An 11,819-nucleotide genomic window follows, 5' to 3' on the forward strand; every position below is an offset into this window, starting at 1 on the left:
AAAAATCTGATTTTTTCTCTCTCTCTCTCTCTCTCCTTCTCTCTTGTAAATGTAACCAGTGACTCATACCAGGCCGCCTTCAAAGCCCGGCTCCTGCTTCCAAACAGTTTCTGGGCAAATGACCAATGCCATCAAAGAAAAAGGCTTTGATTCCCATGGCATGTTTATTGATCATAATGTAGCCTTTTGATATGTGCTGCTGGAAGAGGAGCTCTCCGCTGAATATCAATGAAGTCCTACTGACAGGCAGATAGAGTGGGAATATCATCAAGGGCCTATTCATATTTCATGTTTTTCTATTGCAGGCTGTTCTCCTCTGTTATGTTCAATTCCGCCTCAAACGTTTCATTTTCTGATGTATTTTCGTCTCTCACTTTTTTGACTTCTGCTTTCTTCCTCACTCACCTCTTACCCGACTAATGTTTTTGTATAATCTCATCCAGTCAAGCGGAAGGAGTTTATTCTCCCTACTTTTTTGTTTTGTTTTGGTTTTTTTGCTCTTTTCAAAGGATCAAATGCCAAAAGCAATGATCAGAAGTTAAGTTATTTTATTCTCTCTTGGAGAAGTTATCTTTGAGAAAATAGTCCTAAGCTTTGATATATATATATTTTTTTTACCCTCTTCTTCAATTGAAGTGTTTACATTAGTCAGCTTATCCAAAGCAAACCTGTCCAGGAAAGCAAAACGATGCTTCTTACTTAAGGAGAAAGCTCTACATTGCTTTCTAAAGGGGCATCCATCTTCACAGATGCAGAGAAATTCAAATTCTCCTCCTCAGACTGACTGCGACATGTTTGATTACAGCTGTAAAATCCCAGCTCCGCTTCATTGCTTCCTAATGCATCATCCATATTCACAATACAACACTACCCCTGTAAACATTTTGGACTTTTTATCGCTGCTGTCAGCTTGTTTTCCAGTGTGTAAAAAGATCTGAGGTAAACTTGTGTTTTTTTTTTTTTTTGGTTTTTTATCTGACAAACAGAATTCAGTACAAAATGCCTCCTCTGATTATATGATGCAGGATTTCCCCCAGAAAACTTGGTAAGCACGGTGGTAAGGGCACCAAGACAGTCCAGCAGTGGGTCATTTTTGTGTGTGTGTGGGGGGGGGGGGGGGGGGAATGGGTGTGTGTGTGTGTGTGTGTGTGTGTAAATGGATATCATATTTATCCATTTACACAATTGCCTTAAGGCCAAATAATTTCACAAATTTTTTCGGCTCTCAAAATTTCAAAGCTATATACAGTAGCTTTCATAGTATCCATTTCCCTGTATGTTGTCTTTTCCTTAAATTGAAAAAATGAATTGATCCCATTCTTTTATGCTTTTGGTTTTGTTTAGTTTGGTATGCGACCCAGCTACAGCGGTGGATGTGTTTTTGCATCATGCTGCAGATCTTGACTGAAGCAGACTGAGTATACGGTAAGGTCCCTCAGAGTGTTTGTCGCTCCAAGGTCTCTGGGACGCAGGTGGCCGACCATGTTTCATCAAGATTTTTCAATCTGCACATTTTCGTCCAACTGATTACCACAGTCCAGTTCTTTACCTCCGCTCAATACAGTGCTGCAGCCATCGGCTGGAAAGTGTCACATGGCTGGCCATCCCACTCATTGCTGTGTAGGTTTTTGCAATGTTTTCATTGCAAATGGATTTATTTATTTAGATCATAAGCCTTGTTTTATTCTGCTTCTGTCATACAGCAGAAGGTGTTTGCTAGCATTCTGATAAATAGACGTTACACTTTCTCGTACTTTATGAACAGAGTGTTTTCTGTTGAACCGCTTCTATTTATCCCACTGTGTTTTAGGCCTACATTTGAACTTGGAGGCTAACATCAAAGTTCTTTACATTTAAAAATAAAGCATCTAGATCCTCTACAAAATGGGATTTGATTTAAGCCTCTGAACTGAAAAATCTACTCGTCTCAAAACATATCACAAAGCTCATTTGTGAATTAGGCTGTGATAGTTTCAGCATAAAAATTTTATTAGTTGTTAACATGATAGCTATCCGGTTATCTTATTAGCTTGTGCTGCTAAGCAAAGCAGTCAGTGACACCAAAGCAAGCTAATCATATTGGTTTTCCTGACTGACAGATTTTCAAATACTTGAGATAATATTACAAAATGCTACAACTTAAAATTGGATTCGTAGATCATTATCTCCCTCCCAAAAACAAATAAGGGGTTTAGAGACATTCAAGATGTTCTTCCAACGTGGCAACAAGGTACTTTAAAGAAATACACCTGATTGACCCTTCTGGATCTGTAACAAAGATATGATTATTTCTGAACGATTTCTGTGCTCTAAATGACCACAAAGTATTTTATTTGAATCCTGATATGATTGCAACTTCACAAACACTTCTCTTCTTGTGAAGAAGAGAGGTGTTAGATCTTGTACTTAGATCCATGTTTGTACTTAGATCCATGTTTACACTCATAAGATGGTTGGACATTAGAGATTCAAGGATGGTGGCCAGGATCCATCTCTTCACACAGTTTCACGTCAGAAGCTCTGTCAGCGCATGAAGAGTAAAGCTCAACAATTAACATTTCTTGTTGTTTGTGAGACATTTGAGCAGAATGAATCCCGGTTTCGTAAAGGTAAGCCATTTTTTAAATTAAGACAGCCACATTAATTAAAATGTCCTCTCATCCTTAAACGTTAAACAGATCTCGGTGATGCAGCTCGGCAGGTTTATGCAATTTCTGTCTAAAAATAATTCAGTTGAAGAACTGTTCAAACTTTTTCGATCGGTCTGAATCCCACCTGTCTGTGAGCTCAGGCATTTATGAAGCGATTGCCATGAGCTGTCAAAATATGACTTAGACCATCTGTGATTTGAAAGCAAACCATCCGCTCCGCCTTCCACTTTCGCTGTCTTTTACTCCACTTAATTAAACTTTATTATACCAGGCGTTTCAGAACAAACCCTTCTGACTCTAATGGCCTTAAGAAAAGTAAATGATCCTTAACAGTGATTTTCTTTTAATCGAGAAGGAGGACTGGTGGGAGTGTGCCTGTATTAAGACTTCAATTCTTTTTTTTTATTAGTTTCTTCTCGTTCTTTTGCCTCACTTAATACATTATTCCCTCCTCGCTTTTTATTCACCTTCCTATCTTATAGCTTTCCCCTTTTGGATGTCTCGTTCCTTCTGCCTCCCTTCTCCTCACCTCTTTAACTTCCTCCTTCACACCTCTTTTCTTTTCCTCTTTCACTGCTGACAATTCCTTCATTTCCTCTCTCTCTTTCCCTCCACTTCATCTCTCTTACACCCCTCACCTCCTTCTCTCACTTTCTCAACCATCCCCTGTTCAACCCTGTCCTCCTCCTCCTTCTTCTCCTTCACCTTCACCTCCTCCTTCTCTGCCCTGCATGACGCGGGACCAGATCAAGGAACTGTGTTGCCTGGAGTAACGGGGATTGAGAGCGACGTGCTGGAATGCAACTCCAGCCGAGCCCCTGACAACAAGAGGAAGAGGAGGTGGAGGAAGGGGTGGTTTAAACCAAGAACTTCCATTTTATTCACTTGCAGCGTTGTTCTCACTTTTCTTTTCCTTTATCTTGTCCTTTTCTCCTACTTTTTTTTCTCTCACCTTGTCTGTCTTGTCTGCAGACATTTTGATGTCTGTTTTTCGGCTTCTGAAAACATTTTTCCTGTTGTTCCTCTCTTCCTCTGCCCTGTCTCTCCTTGTTCACCTGTCTCTCATCTTTTTTTTTTCAAGCTTGATTTTGTTATTTTCCTTCTTTTCTGATCCTTTCAGAGTTGGCCCAAGGCAGAAGCGAACTAGCAGCTACTTAGACCAATGGGAGGGCCAGAAGAGCACAAGAGTGGTCAACTCCTGCTTTACAAATGCGATACATTGACTGCATTTAAGTTATTTATCAGCAGTAATCATGCAAAGCAAGACATGGGAGCATTAATCCTGTGCCGTGCAAAAATAGTCACACTGTTGAACTTTTTCTCGTATTTTGTCACGTTGCAGCCATCCGTGTAAGTAAGGGTGCCTTCACTGTTTAGTCTGCTTTAATCAAATTCTAGTTTGCTTGCCTAAAGTCTGGTTCTTTTGGGGATGTGTGAATGTGCAACTATATTCTGATCAAACTCTGGTTGCCTAAAACCTACAGTAGGTCTCAGTTTGGTTCAAGTGAACTCTGGCGCGGTTTGAATTCAAAGACGGATCCAAGCGAACCAGAGACCGCTCCAGAAGCAGGGATCTGACAATTTAGCAGGGCATTCTGGGTAAATATAACCGAAACAAATGAGAGTCAGATGCTCTTGGTCTTTTACAAAAGACAAAAGAGTAATCCTTTAACGCTCAAATTAGACACTGCTCCATTTTTGATTACATTTCATGAAGAGCGGAGTTGTCCTCTGTGTCTTCTTCGTAGGTTTTTATGCCGTTTCCTTCAGTAGTTCTTGAAGCAGCGCCGCCACAGGCGAGGGAGGTGAACAATTAGTTTGGTTTGTCTGACGCAGTGCAGTGTGAAGGCGAATCGCAGCAACTGAAAATAGAGCAAATGTTGAAATTTTGGTCAACGAATCGAACCTAGTCTACGAGACGATCGGGTGTGAAAACACCCTTGGTTTTAAATAACTATGAATTGCAAAGAGCAGTATGACTGTTTTCAAAGTTTTTTACAAGTTGAAATTTGAAAAAGTCTGGTAAGTATTTGTATTTAGTCCACTTTACTCTGATGTGCAATTCTTTAGAAGTCCTCTGATTTGAACAGATTTGACTCAGCGCCCTGTTCAATCCATCATCTGAGAACAGAAAGAGCGTGGCCAACCTGTGAACCTAAAAAAACATGGCCGTTCACGTGAGCTGCAAGGGAAGTCGGTGACTCTGGAGGAGCTGACCAGATCTACAACTCAGGTGGGAGAATCCGTTGACTGTACATCTCTCACAAATCTGAACTTCGTGGAAGTGGCATGATGACACCAAATTGTTATGTTTCCCTTCCATGCAATGGCATCATGTGGCGACGATACTTTCGTAAAGAAAGACTTCTGTTGAATCTAAAGGGGCTTTCAGGGGGGTTGTGGCGGTCTGTCATAAACTCCCAATGAAATAAACTGAATTTTGACGTAAAATGAACAAAACTGAAATGTTATACTTTGGCAACCCTGTGTGTTCTGGTAGTCTGGGCCGACAACGAGGCTGCGCAGCCTCTCCTCTGCTTGTCTGCTCGTTCAGGGTGTAAATGCCAGAGAAAGAGACAGAGTGGGAGACACACGGGGAGGTGGAGGACAAACACATGGAGATGCTCATGGAATACACACACACAGAGAGAGAGAGAGGTTTTGCCGCTCCAGCGTGCCACCATACACACTCTGCCTCTACTTTATCAGCAGAATGAAAGTGCTTTCTGGCGGTATTTGAATGAGAGAAAAGAGCCCTATTCAGCCCTTGTGCCCAGCTTTTATTAACACTGAGCGTCACTGAGGCGGCGACATAAGCCCCCCCACCTCCAACCCCTCCTCTCAAACCCCCTCTGTCTGTCCCCCCACCCCTGCATACACACACTTTTCACATTGCATCACACGCATATACACAGATGGAGTTCTCCTGTTCAGGTATGTTCCTGCTTTTACCATTTTTTTATTTCATCATTTCTAAGTTGACTCCTCCTCATTTGTGGGCTGCTGTTGCCTCACATACCCCCCTCCCCACCCACCCACTCACCCCCTATTCCCCTCCACCCCTCCTCCTCTTTTTTCCCCCTCCTGTCCTTTTCCACCACACCTCCCTCCCTGCTCTCACTTTCTCCGCTTCTCCCTCTATGTCTGTGTGCCTCCGCGCCGCTGAATGGGAATACGCACAGATGCGTAAAGGGGCGGTCAGACTCTCCAGCACAACCACCGGTGGCAGCGGCGACCATCCACCTGTCTGATCCCGCTCGTTTTTTTGTGTGGGTTTTTTTTTTGTTGTTGTTTTTTTGTTTGTTTGTTTTTCCCCCCGGACAAGATCACCACGCAAAAAGGGAAGGTGGGAGGGAAGCTATACTGTTTTGAAACAAAAAAAAATGGGGAGGGGGGGGGAGGTATTTCTAACTGAGACCAACCGGACCTCCGTTTGTTCGGATCAGCCTCAGAGGTTCCAGAAGAACCGGACGGAGGACGCAGATGGAACAGTAGAGGAGGAGGAGAGACACCGGTAAATGAGTCAGAGGAAGCATGGATGCACGTCTCCCTCCTGCTCCAGCTGCTGCTGCTGCTGCTGCTGCTCCTCGATCCAGAAATAGCTGCAGCTCGTCAGGAGGTGGTGTGAGGAAGCGTCTGTAATGACGAGGTTTTATTCGCAGAATAATCCGCCAGCTTTTGTGTTGTTGTTTTTGTTTTTGCTTATTTATTTATTAGATCTCCCTCGTCGCCTCTATTTTGAGCTTCCAGCTTTGATGTCGCTCAGTCTGCTTGGGGTCGCACTAATTAAGGGCCTGATTGACAGCTCGGTAATTGGATTTATTTCATATCCGCTCCTTGAAGTTGTGAAACCTCTTAAGGCGAGACAAGAAAGAGAGAGGGGTTTTCAACCTCTGTTTTATGAGAAGGAGGGAGGGGGGAAAAATCCCCAACTTACCTGCTCTTGACTCTCAGAGGTTTGTGTTTTAAACGTTTTGCTCTCGTTTTATTGCAGTTTCTTGACTCGTTATTTTTTTTGGTGGTGGTGGTGGTGGGGGCGGGGGGTAGGGGGGGGTCAAATAGTGCTGGAATTTCAAAGGCCAAAGAGGTCAAGAAAGAACATTTTGCTGTAGACAGAAGATGCTGTTTCAGTCCTGCAGCTGAAGCACTAAACTACAGAACCGTGATTTACAATAAGAGTCTTATTCACTTTTAAATCTCGCTTATGTTAAGAGCCTGCAAAAAAATCAGAGTGAGACGGATCTCCACACAACTTCCACATTTGAGGACATCACTACATAAACATAGTGTACTTTGATTCGTAAACTTGCAATGCAATAAACTTTCTGCTAATTTGCATTTAACACTAACAATACAAATCTAATTTTCTGTTGTCTAAGTCCTCAGACTTGATTTCTTTGCAGCAGATTGCTCCTGAGGAAGAGGACAACAGGTGCCACCGTTCTGCACTGGCGGGAAAAGCATTTACATTTTGAGCTTTTAGCTGCATTCGCTGCCACAAAACCTCCAAGTGAAAAAGGAAATCGACTTATAAAAACGCAAGTCTTTAATTTCAGAATAAGACTAATGCCAATGATTTTACCGACTGGAAATGTTTACTGGTAAACAGTTTTGCATGACTGCACCAGTTTAGAAATATTTAAAGAAGTTTTGTATTCTGTTCTTTGTTCTTGCACATCATTTGAGGACTTGAGGATCATCTTGAAATTTAAAACCTGAAGTAATATTCTGAAATAAATTAGCTTAGTGTCCAAAAGTGGACTTTGTGCAACTCTGTGACCTGTAATCTGACTGTCTGTGACGGTTAGCAGATGACTAATGTTCCCTTTCACAGGAGAGATCACAAGACGTTGTTCAGTGTGATCCTAAGGAAATGTGTCTCTACTGGGGATTTTTAACCTGTTACCCAATCCTCTGACTCCCTAACATCTCTCCTGTTTGATGATTCGTCATGTGTTTCTCATTTAACCTGCACATTTTTAAAAAAACAACATTATCTTCTCATCAGCCCCGGGTTTATTCTGTATTTTCCGCTCATCTATTAGAGGGCAGAGCATCAGCCTGTCTTCCTCTGGAGGTATCCATGTCCTTCACCTGCTGTCTGTTTTCCACTTCTGTTAGCCTGAGGTGGTTTTTGTTTGAAGCCGTTTCCTTCTATCATCACAGTTTCTGTCATCTTGTTGTTGTTTTTTTTTTTTTTAAAAAAAGGCAGTCTTCCCTATTCCCAGTTCACTGTATGGCTTTTTATTCCTATCTGACTGTGCTAATGGCTCATATAGGGATGGAAGCCATGCACTGCGCAGGGAGCAAAGCACACTGGGCCACAAACTCATCTCTGACACCACACACACACACACACACACCCCTACGACATTCACACACCCCTACTCACTGACGGCAACAAATGCACAGACACGTTCAGATGCCTGTCTCAGAAGAAAAATATCCTTGCACATGCACTTCACAAATAAACATTTATGCATTTGTTTATGCGTATGCATGTTGTAGTTATGCATATGTATGCTGAGCGCCATTACAAACACTCCGAATGGAAATACCCTGCTCTCCCCCTCCCTCCCTGCCTCCTCGTCCCATCAGGCCCCTGCTGCAGCGAGCCAGTCTGAAGCTGTCAACTGTATCGGCTGACAGACGGTTCTCTGAAGTGAAGCACGCACATCTGCCACAGCATCCCAACATGTTCGATCCAGATCACAACAGAGATGGATGGAAATGATACTGAGAGGAAGCGGACTGGATTGATTCAGAACAGAGAGGGAGAGACGCGCTTTCAGGGGAACGACGCAGGCTTGTCACCAAAGAATTCATTCTGTCATGCTCCTTTCCAGTTCAAACCGCTTTTTTTGTTTGTTTGTTTTCTTTTCTTTTTGTATTTGGAGATCTCTTGGGGATGAAACAATGTTTCAGGTGGGAGAACTTCAGGAGGTGTTTGGTGTGGAGATTTCTTTTTTGTTTTTTATTTTTGCAGCTGTATTACAGCCAGATGTCTTCCTGACAGAAACATGCATAGTAACGATGATTTATGCCGCGCAATGAAAATGAAGACATATTTATAATATATTCATGATACGGTTAGGTGTAAAACAGATGCATACTCGGAAACTGAGATGAATATTTATATCAAAGAACAACTGATGAAGATGATTCGTTTTCTCACAAGAAACAGAAACAATATGAAATCTGGCTCATCTGCTTACCGTGTACACTGGCTTGATTAACATGTCTTCTCTTGACAGGTGATTCTTATTGACACTTGTGCATATTAAAGTTAAATCTTCAGTAAATGTGACGTATTAGTCCTTTTTGATGTATCTGTTTCATCTCAAACGTTTGCACTGTCGTAATGATTGTTTTGTGCAAAAGGTTTAGGACAAGATTCACATTAAAGGAGAGATTTCTCCTAAATTCATAACATTGTGCTAAATTTTGACTGAACGCTTCACAAAGAATTGTATCAATATTTTAATTACAGATTTTATTTTGGTTTTACTTGAAGTTTTGAACTCCTGATTCAGATGTTTTTATCATGATTATTTTGGGGAGGTGGAACATAAAGCAAAGGGGGGAAAAGATTATTTGGTCAGAGATCAGGATGGGCAATTTTTTCCTTGGTCAGCTTTGATCCGGCATCTCCTCCAACGAAAACTAAAGTCTGAAATCATTTTCCCATCCAAGAACATATGAAATCAAGAACAGTGAGAGCATGTGGTATTTTTCAATATCTAAAAATAAGTTATTGGGGAAACGTTACAGGCAGAAATGGACCGATTCAGTTTTTATGGGGCCAATATTGATTTTCAGCTTTATTTGGGGTCAGACTTACTGATTTTGATTTTGATCAGTTGAGCTTTTCTTTTCAGAAAAAAAACAACAACAGATAGCAAATAATTAGCTTAAAAAAAAAAGTAAAAAGTGGTTTTGGATCCAACAGAAAATGACAAAATTTAAAAGACTGTCCAAATTCAGTCTACATTTTAGCATAAGAGCATATGTCCTCAACACATATGTACATATGTTTTTTAACTTTATTAAACTGAAGGAAGGACATCAATTCTTGTTGGAAAGAGTGTGCTTGACCTCAAAGACAAAATGTTTTGTTATTGGAGATGCACTGATTAATAGGCTAGAGATCAGCTCTGATCTCTGATATCAAATGCTAAAAAAAATTTCTCCCTAGCCAGAAACAATCTCGATTCCATTTTTTTAAATCTTAAAAATATGATACATAAAACAAAATGTGCTACAAGTGGGTTGATAGAGATAGTAGTTTTGAATCAGATTTTTTTAAAATGGAGGAATATCAAAGTAGCATGTAGCTTGTTCTGCCATGTGATTTTTGTTCAGCTCAAAAAAATAATTGCACAGAAGTGTATGCTGTCTGTGATGTTTTCTGTTTGCATGCATTTCATGGATAATGTAAAAAGAAAAGAAACACTTAAAATCTTCAGTATTTGAATTGCAAATCAGTGATTAAAAAAACAGGCCAACTGAAGGATTGATAAGCACCTCTATAAAAGTTATCAACTAAGATTACACTATCACATTTAGTTCAAGCCATTTTTATAGATGCCACTTTGTACTAGATTCATGTTATTATAATTTAATCTAGTTTTTAAAAAAACAGTGGTAGCGTTCAGCTCAATAGGTAATAGCTAAATTTCATAGCTGACAGCTGATTTTAATTGGCTTTAATTTGTCTCTCAGCAGGGAAGCTTTTCTGCAGCTGTGCTCATGAAACACTTCTTTATAGTTAAATGCCATAAATGTAAAAATGAACTCCTTGCCCCTTGCAGAATCCTATCATGAGGCTCACTTTTTATAGAATTCAATGACTGCTCTCAATATGTCACTGAGGGAAATAAATTGAAGATAACACTTAAATATCAAGAGTAGGAGGACTCAGTTTAAGCTCTTCAAAGGTCTTCATGCATGGCAAGCTGATTTATTATGTATTAGACAGGATCCTATGAGCAGATATATATAATTTAGTTTCTTCTTGTCAAAATGAACATTTCAGATCAACTGAAAGTGAAATGTGTTGTCAACAATCTACGTTCCTAACGTTTCAGATTTCATTGTGTGTAGGAATGCTGTTTTCCATGTAGGTAAATAACATTTATATCAGAATGAACATTAAGGATGTCTGGAAAAGAGCTCCAGAGAAAACTCACATTGTTACCATAGTGATAAGTTTTACTATTTGTATCCACAATGAGGGAAATAACTGCTCCAGATTTCTAAATCCGTTATTTTAAGTCTCCGTTTGATTTAGTTAAAATATATAGAGATGCAAACATTGTTTGTACAATGATTAGATGAATTAACTTGTCAAAAGAATTTGGTAGCTTTATTCTCTATTTTCTAAATCAGTCATTCGTGCAGCAACAATTAAGTTTAATTGTGTCATTTCCTTTAGAAATATATACATACAAGTTTCAATTAAACTTTTGTCATATAAAACAGATGTGTGAAAACCATTGAATATAGTGGTATGGATGTCTGAAATTATTTTAATTCCATGTATGAAGACCGTGAATAAATGGAACTTGAAGCTTGGTAAACATCAATGGGAATATTGACAATTTTGATTCTAGGCAGAATTAAAATACTTCCTAGAACCTGGAATCGTCAATCAATGGATTGACCTGGAGGAAATGTACCTTTCTGCAATGCATATCTAGTCTTTTAGAGTAAAACCAGTTGGTTAAACTTTTTAAAGCATGTTGCCTCCAGGCAGAGGCAGATTGTGGCTGCTAATGAAGTTGGGATTTCACACGTTAACCAAAAGCAACAGAATCGCAGATGTTATGCCTCTGTGGAAAACATAAAATGTAGTTCCTGTTTCCAAGCACCTGTATACTAAGGATTGGCTGATTCTATAGTACAAAGTTTTCCTGATTAAATTTAATTGTTTTTGAGAATACTGTAAAATCGCACATGCTCTGGAGTGAGTGAGTGAAAGACATTCATTAAGGAACAAAATGAAGGACAATTAAAGAAAGCATGCATTTCAATAATTAAGTAACAAATGAATCTTTGTTGCAGACTTTGAAAAAAAATAAGATGTCTAAAACTGAATTTTAGACATCTTTTTATTTCAGTTATTGTTAGTAAGAATCCCATTTTTGAGTGCGAGACTTGTCAATAGCA

This window comes from Xiphophorus couchianus, chromosome 1 (genome assembly GCF_001444195.1).
Source record: "Xiphophorus couchianus chromosome 1, X_couchianus-1.0, whole genome shotgun sequence".
Classification (NCBI taxonomy): Eukaryota; Metazoa; Chordata; class Actinopteri; order Cyprinodontiformes; family Poeciliidae; genus Xiphophorus; species Xiphophorus couchianus.